Source organism: Crocuta crocuta, unplaced genomic scaffold, assembly GCF_008692635.1.
Source record: "Crocuta crocuta isolate KB4526 unplaced genomic scaffold, BGI_CrCroc_1.0 scaffold50, whole genome shotgun sequence".
Lineage (NCBI taxonomy): Eukaryota > Metazoa > Chordata > Mammalia > Carnivora > Hyaenidae > Crocuta > Crocuta crocuta.
The window spans coordinates 2,754,670-2,762,063 of NW_027527428.1; the positions used below are offsets into that span (position 1 = coordinate 2,754,670).

Below are 7,394 nucleotides of genomic sequence, written 5' to 3' on the forward strand. Positions count from 1 at the left end.
GGCCCGAAATGCAGTCCACCCAAAGAAAGGCCTCGCCCTGGGGACGGCACCCAGGTTTTCCCGGGTACACAGGCCTATCTCCTTCCTTTCTCTCTGCCGACCTTTCTGGTCTTCCGAAAACGTTCGGTCCCCTACCCAGTCAAAAGCAAGCAATTCCGGCTTCGGTTCTCAGCTGTTTTAACTGTTCTCAGAAACTAACCTTGGTCGGCTCCTAGGAAAGCAGGTCAAAGTGAACCTAGGAACTACTTTTTAACATTCAATTTGCTATTCTGAGCAAGCCAGCTCTCCCATCACTTCCAAACTGATCGGCAAGCTTGGGTAAGCAGACACAGAAGTCCAGCGTCAGAGCCTTTTGTTGAAGACCTGCTCTTGCCTAAGGCTCGCTCTCCCCTGAAGACCCCCAAGGCTTGGAGTCCAAAGAGCCCCTGAAACAGAGGTCGAAAGTTCAGCATTTCCAGAAGTAGCTTCCACATCACTTCTAAGTCCCCTAAGGAGCAAAGCTTAAGTCCTAACTACACTTGAAAGGAATCCCTTTTTCCGAATCTGAGCTGCCAGATGTCTCATCTGGGGAAAGAAAAGTGCAGGGAGATGGTGCCAGGAAATCTAACAGGAGTCTCTCCATTTAACAGAACAGCTGCTTTTGTCAGCGCCAGAGGAGTACTAAAATGAACCAAACTGCATTTCTGCAGGTAAAGATTCTGTAATAACCCTCAGGTAGTGTACTAGGCGATGGTGAACTGTGGGCAGTACAATCACTGCTGTAAGAAAATCCCCAGTCACGAATAGGGACACGATCTAGACCTTTGCGTAACTAAAGGAAAACAAAGCCCCATTCCTGTTTTCAGTTACTGTTTTCATACAGGCTAAATAAAAGGAGAAAACAACAGGGACACTGGCAGAATGGGGACAGATTATTTATAGTGACACCCTTCTTGGATAATTACCACCTAGCAGAGAGCTCATCTGAGGGGCACGGGTGATTATCATTCTTTTGTTCTAAAGTTAACAATTGGGGCATTAATCAGGCATAGCTGCAAAAGGACTAAGCAGTAAGCCAGCTGGGAATATTAAGATTAGAAGGAAATGAGTATTACCAAAGAAGAAAGAAATCACCTGGGAATAAAAAGTCCTTTAGTCAAATTCTGAAAGCCAAACAAACATTCTACTGCAGGTAAACTAATCAACCAAACCAATGTTTATTCTATCAGGCCATGATATCCCATGGCTCTAAGAGAAGAACGTAAAGGGAGAGTTCTAGCATATATAAAAAAATACAAATATTGGTCTCAATATTTAACATTTTCTTAAGTAATCTCTATATCCAACATGGGGCTTGAACTCAAGACCCGAAGATGAAGAGTCACATGATCTACTGACTGAGCCAGCCAGGCGCCCCTCAGAGTATTTACTTTTGTGTCCTTTAACACCCTTTATGTATTCTAACTTTTTTTTTTAAATCAAACTAATCCATGTATATAATTTTGAAAGTCACAGCTTTTAAAAGGCTTATAAAAAAAAGGGGAGTTCCCCACCCCAACACCTACAAGCAATCATTCTCAATTTTTTTAGCTTTCTTTTTGCACTTACTTACAATATTTCTAAATAATGCGCTTCTACTGTGTTTTTAAATTTATTCCAGCCATGACCTATTGCTTGCAAGACGTTCACCCTGACAGTTTCCCCTTGCCCCATCCCAGTAATACCACATATTCCGGTTTAAGCAGAGTTTCACATTACAAAATAGTCTTCACTGCTGATTTAAATATATTACAACCAAACTTCCTTTCTAGTATAATCCTTTACTTTTTCTAGGCAAAACAACTGCTTTTCCTTTTTTGACTGCTTTCCAATGTATGTACCTATTTTTATTTTTTTACAAAGGCTTCAAAATCTCTGCCTCATGCCTGTCAATGTTTTTTTTTTTTTAATGTTTTGATTTATTTTTAAGAGAGAGAGCATGAGAGGGGAAGGGGCAGAGAGAGAGTGAGAGACACAGATTCCGATGCAGGCTCCAGCCTCTGAGCTGTCAGCACTGAGCCTCATGCGGGGCTCAAACTTGTGAACCGTGAGATCATGACCTGACCTGAAGTCAGACACTTAACCAACTGAGCCACCCAGGTGCCCCAAAGTTTTCTATACCAGACCTGATCATTTATTTTCATTGGTCTCCAAGGCTGTCTGTTGGAACCATGTATCAATGATGGGAAGCTGAAGAGTAACTGAGCAGATCTAACAATAAGGAGCTACATTTTTGAAAAAGAGAAATCAGAAAATCAGAAACTCAAAGCATTATCAATGTCAAGGTACTATGCTGTAACAGGGTGCAAACTTCTATGTCATTAGGGATTTCAGACAACTGCAGTGTAACCGAACAGCAGCAGCAAAACCAAGACAGCTTTCAAAACTGGTTTTCCTGTTACCCAACTCATCTACCACAGGTTTCCTAGAGAAAGCATAAACAGACTAACACTCTTGAAAATCATGTTTCAAGTAACTACTACTTTGTGAGATACAGTTTGAGAGAACTGAAAACCAGGCACAATCAAGACTTCTGTGGCTGTGCCAAATAAAAATTAGCAGCTCACGGAGAAGACCTGAAGGGGTCAGCATATCAGGCTAGCCACAGAAAAGGGCACACAGGCTATTCAACGGGGTGTGTTTCATTAAAGACAAAGAAAACTATCTCATACACAACACTAATGACTGAAAGGAAGAAAGCTGAAAGTGGACACAATGTATAATGATTTCAACAGAGAAGATGGGTGGAGAGTACACTGAACCCTGATGAGAAAACTGTTCCAGCATACACCCTTCAGTCCATCACACACGCAGCAAATTCTAAGGACACAAGTGCAGCTTGAATCATTCATTTCAAGCAATGTCACTGAATTCTAAAATGCAGTCTCTTAAAGGTATTTGTAGGATTTTAGTTTTCCTTCCATTTAAATCTTTTCTTCCCCAAATTTACAAAAAATAAAAATACACAACACTCAGTGGGCAGTATCGCTTAGCGTTAAGGCTGCATGGTCTCTAAAAGCAGGCGGACTTGGGTTCAACTAATGACCTTGGTACTTACCAGCTATAATTACGGTCAAGCCCTTTGGCGGGGGGGGGGGCAGGGGCCAGCCTTTTAAACAAGTCCCATTTGGTTCAGTTGTTAATGATACTATCCTCATTTGTAAAATGGGGATAGTATCACCTACTTTATAAGATTCATCCATCATTAAATTAGGTAATATAGATAATATACGTGAAGTGCTTTGGACAGGGCCCGACATTAAGTCACTCAAAACAAGTTAAAATGTAATTCCACCTAAAACATAGAAGATGTTCAACTTCACTATTAGAAACTGCAAATTACAACAATGAGATTTCTTTCACCCACTAGTTGGCCAATTTTTTAAAGGTTTATAATATTTAGGCTCTGCAATACTCTGGGTGAACAGACTCTCAGACTCTTTATCCAATGTTCATCCATTTAACAATTTGAGCGGCTACTATATGCCTGACAATGTGCTTGGTATTGGATTATAATAATAAAACCATCACAGAGCACACACTGTAGCAAGAAATTAATCAGTTCAATCTTTTCGGAAAGTAATTTTATAGTATCTACTGACAATTTAAAAATACATTACCCTTGAACAAGCAATTCCATTTCCTAGATTTATCTCCCTGAAATAGTGACAAATACCATGTGCAAAATACATATACCTATCAATAACCATGAGAATATCTATGAAATACCTTTCTATATAAATACTAAAAGATACTATCAAGTTAAAAACAAAAATGAAGAAAAATTTGTTTACCCCATTTTTGTAAAGCAAAACATTACTTATCAGCATGTGCTAAAGAAAAAAATCAAAGGGTTAAGAATAATAATGTCTAGGAGGAAGATCACAAAATATTTTCACTTTCTGCACTATATGCCTCAATTGTATTTTCATCACTACTTTCGTAGTTAGAAAAAACAAACAGTGGGGCACCTGGGTTCATGAGTTCGAGCCCTGCATTGAGCTCTCTGCTGTCAGCATAGAGCCCACTTCAGATCAACTGTCCTCTGTCTTCCTGCCCCTCCCATTTGTGTGCGTGCACACGCAAGCACGCGTACACTCCGCCCCCCCCCCAAATAAACTAAACAGAAAAAAGAAAAAAGAGAAAATACCAAAATCTTACTGGTGCTCTGGAGTCAGACCTGGATTCAACTGTCGCTTTACCACTGGAGTAGATGGGGAACGCTAGAGAAATTACTTATATTCTCTAATTCCTTGTTTCCCTCAGCTGGAAAATGGGACTAACAGCATCTACCTTATAAGGGCATTTTTATGAATAAAAGAAATAGCCCATGGGGTGCCTGGCTGGTTCAGTCAGTAGAGCGTAGAGCGTGCTACTCTCGATCTCGGGGTTGAGTTTGACCCTGACGATGGGTATAAAAAACACTTAAAGGGGCACCTGGTTGGCTCAGTCGGTTAAGCGACCGACTTCAGCTCTGGTCATGATCTAGCGGTTTGTGGGTTTGAGCCCCACGTCGAGCTCTGTGCTGACAGCTCAGAGCCTGGAGCCTGTTTCAGATTCTGTGTCTCCCTCTCTCTCTGACCCTCCCCTGCTCACACACACTCTCTCTCTCAGAAATAAAAAACATTTAAAAAAGAAACTTAAAAAAAATTTTTAAATCTTAAAAAAAAAGATCGTATGTGTAAAGGACTTCATAGAGTCTCTGGCACAAGTGCTAGGAAGTGTTAACTGGCTAGTATCACCAGTACCTTTTGAAATACCAGTCCATTTTATTCTTAGGTCGTCCATCTTCTTCCATCTACGTACACTTAGAAGAGCATTCTGGTAGGCAAATTAACGGCCCTATTAAGTATAAACTTTAAAATTAAATTGCTCCACATCACAGTCCTAATAATGCTCGCATACGTATGTGCATAAAGACTAATCAAATCTATCATCAGTTATTCTGTTTGGCTTTTAAATGTTCTCTTTGTATATACAGAATGTGTGATTTAAATGGACTAATTGAAAGCCGCATTCCATCCTCATTATTTTCCAGCTGCGTTCTGTAGCAACAGTTTTGGTCCTTGGACCAGGAGCTTCAAAACCGCCCTATTCAGAGACTGATGGACTGTGGGGTGCCTTCTGGAGTTCTGCAAAATGTAAGGGCCTTAGGCCCGGGGCCTGATTTAAAGTAAAGTAAGACTCACAGGTAATTCTTACGCACGCTAAATTTTAAGAATCACTGCTATACTAGAAAGGTGCCTTAACCAGATTTTACACTTTGCATTCCAGATAATGCACTACAAGGTCTTTGCATAAAATGAAAATAATGCGTGTTCACTTGGCTCAACTAGGAAAACACCAACTTTGACAAATAAAACCAAAGACTCCCAATAGCCATTCAGGAGTGCCGGAAAGTTCTTCTGAAGTAACTATCAATTTCTCTCAGCAGAGCACGGTGGGTCTCTATTCTGTATTATTTAATTTCTCCAAAATCTATTACTCTTCTGTTCTAGGTAATAACCAGAACTGCTGCAGCCCAACAGGCAACAGAGATTTTTCTCAGAAAAATTGCTAAGTCCCATCAACTGGTGGTATTTAAAACTTAGCAATCCCTTGGGGCGCCTGGGTGGCTTAGTCGGTTAAGCGTCCAACTTTCGCTTAGGTCATGATCTTGTGGTTCGTGGGTTCGAGCCCTGCGTCGGGCTCTGTGCTGACTGCCAGCTCAGAGCCTGGAGCCTGTTTCAGTCTGTGACTCCCTCTCTCTCTGACCCTCCCCTGCTCACGCTGTCTCTCTCTCTCTCTCTCCTAGAAATAAATAAAACATTAAAAAAAATTTCAAAAAAAATAAATAAAACTTAGCAATCCCTCAAATCTCAATACACTTGCTAAGGAAGTGAACTCCCTCAAGCATTTAAATGCTTGCTCTTAGTATCAAAGAAAGCCGATTATAAGAATTAACTTCGTTTTTCATCTTGGGAATTCAGAAAATTTTGAACAAGGGAAGGAGCAATGGAACACAAATTATCCCATTCTGTCAGAAAAAGCCCAGCAACAACAATAACAAAGATGGCTAATTAAAAGAACCTTGGTAAAGAATTCATACTATCATGATGGGCAAGTTTTAATTCATCAGTGATCTAGATAAATTCCATTCCCTTAAATATTTCACGTTATCTCAATTCTATTGTAATATATAGGTCTATGATTGGGGTTTTGTTTTTTAACATTAACCACTTGCCACTAAGAGCCAAAAAGAAGTCATATGAGGGGCACCTGGGTGGCTCAGTGGGTCAAGCCTCTGACTTCAGCTCAGGGCATGATCTCTCGGTTCATGAGTTCGAGCCCCAAATCAGGCTCTGTGCTGACAGCTCAGAGTCTGGACTCTGCTTTGGATTCTGTGTCTCTGTCTGTCTCTGCCCCATCCCTGCTCCTGCTCTGTCTCAAAAATAAACATTAAAGAAAAAAAAATTTTTTTAAAGTCAAACGAGCCCCAAATTGACCCAATCTTCTTTACTAACATAAAAGAGACCTAAGAAGAAAAAAGCCAGCAGTCACAACAGCCCAATGTTAAAATGAAGAAAACAACTAAAACGCAAATAACACAAGCAAGCTACGCTTGCAACCTAGAGGCGGTATTGATTACTTACGGATGAATTCAATCCTCTGAGCCTCCCAGTTCCCAGGGGGAGAACTTAAAAGTCTAAGCAAGGTTCTCTGGCAACTCTCCTGGCTGACTGAAGGAACCCATAAAGGAAGAAAGAGGGTATCTTCCCCAGAGAGAAAACGGACTCCTTAAGTGAGGGAGAATACGAATTGCACCAAAGGTCAGAAACCTCGAAAAAATTATGCCCAAGAGGGGGACAAAAAGGAGGAAGGGGAAGTAGATTAGGGGAAAAAAAAACGGGGACGGGGGTGGGGGGAGGAAGGGAGCAAATGACTTGCATTACACAAGTAAGCATTTAGTTAGTGCAGGCAGTGGAATAGAGAGAAGGGAAAGGCAAGTACTAGACAAGTGCGAAGTGAAAGAGCGAGACAGGAAAGCCAAAGAGACTATGCTAATTTCTTTCATGTGTCTTTTAGACTCGTTTCTGAGTCAACAGAGCCAAGAGATAGACCCCGCGTGCACTTGGGCTCCTCTGCAAATCGGAGTTTTAGAATAACTCCCTAAACAAGCTACAGCTCCTACGGTTTATGCTTAAAGGAGCGTGGCAAATGGAAAGTACCAGCGCTTTTCTAGCCTCTCGCATTGACATCTTTCCTCGGAGCATGTGAACCAACTGCTGCTTGTTGTTCTTTACAAGAATTTTTCAGGGAGTAGTTTCAAAAAAAAAAAAAAGGGACAGAAAAGACAGATAAAAAAAAATAGAAAAGCGACAGACGTAAACGCATCT

At 40.9% G+C, this 7,394-nt stretch overlaps 1 long non-coding RNA gene across 1 annotated transcript; it reads left to right on the top strand.

Annotated features, from left to right (window-relative positions):
- Positions 1-30: 30 nt before the first annotated feature.
- LOC144223646 (uncharacterized) lies at positions 31-5,763 on the top strand. Its single transcript, XR_013332771.1, has 4 exons — positions 31-689; positions 5,057-5,209; positions 5,293-5,428; positions 5,517-5,763. It is a non-coding gene; the product is annotated as an uncharacterized LOC144223646 (long non-coding RNA).
- Positions 5,764-7,394: the final 1,631 nt, after the last annotated feature.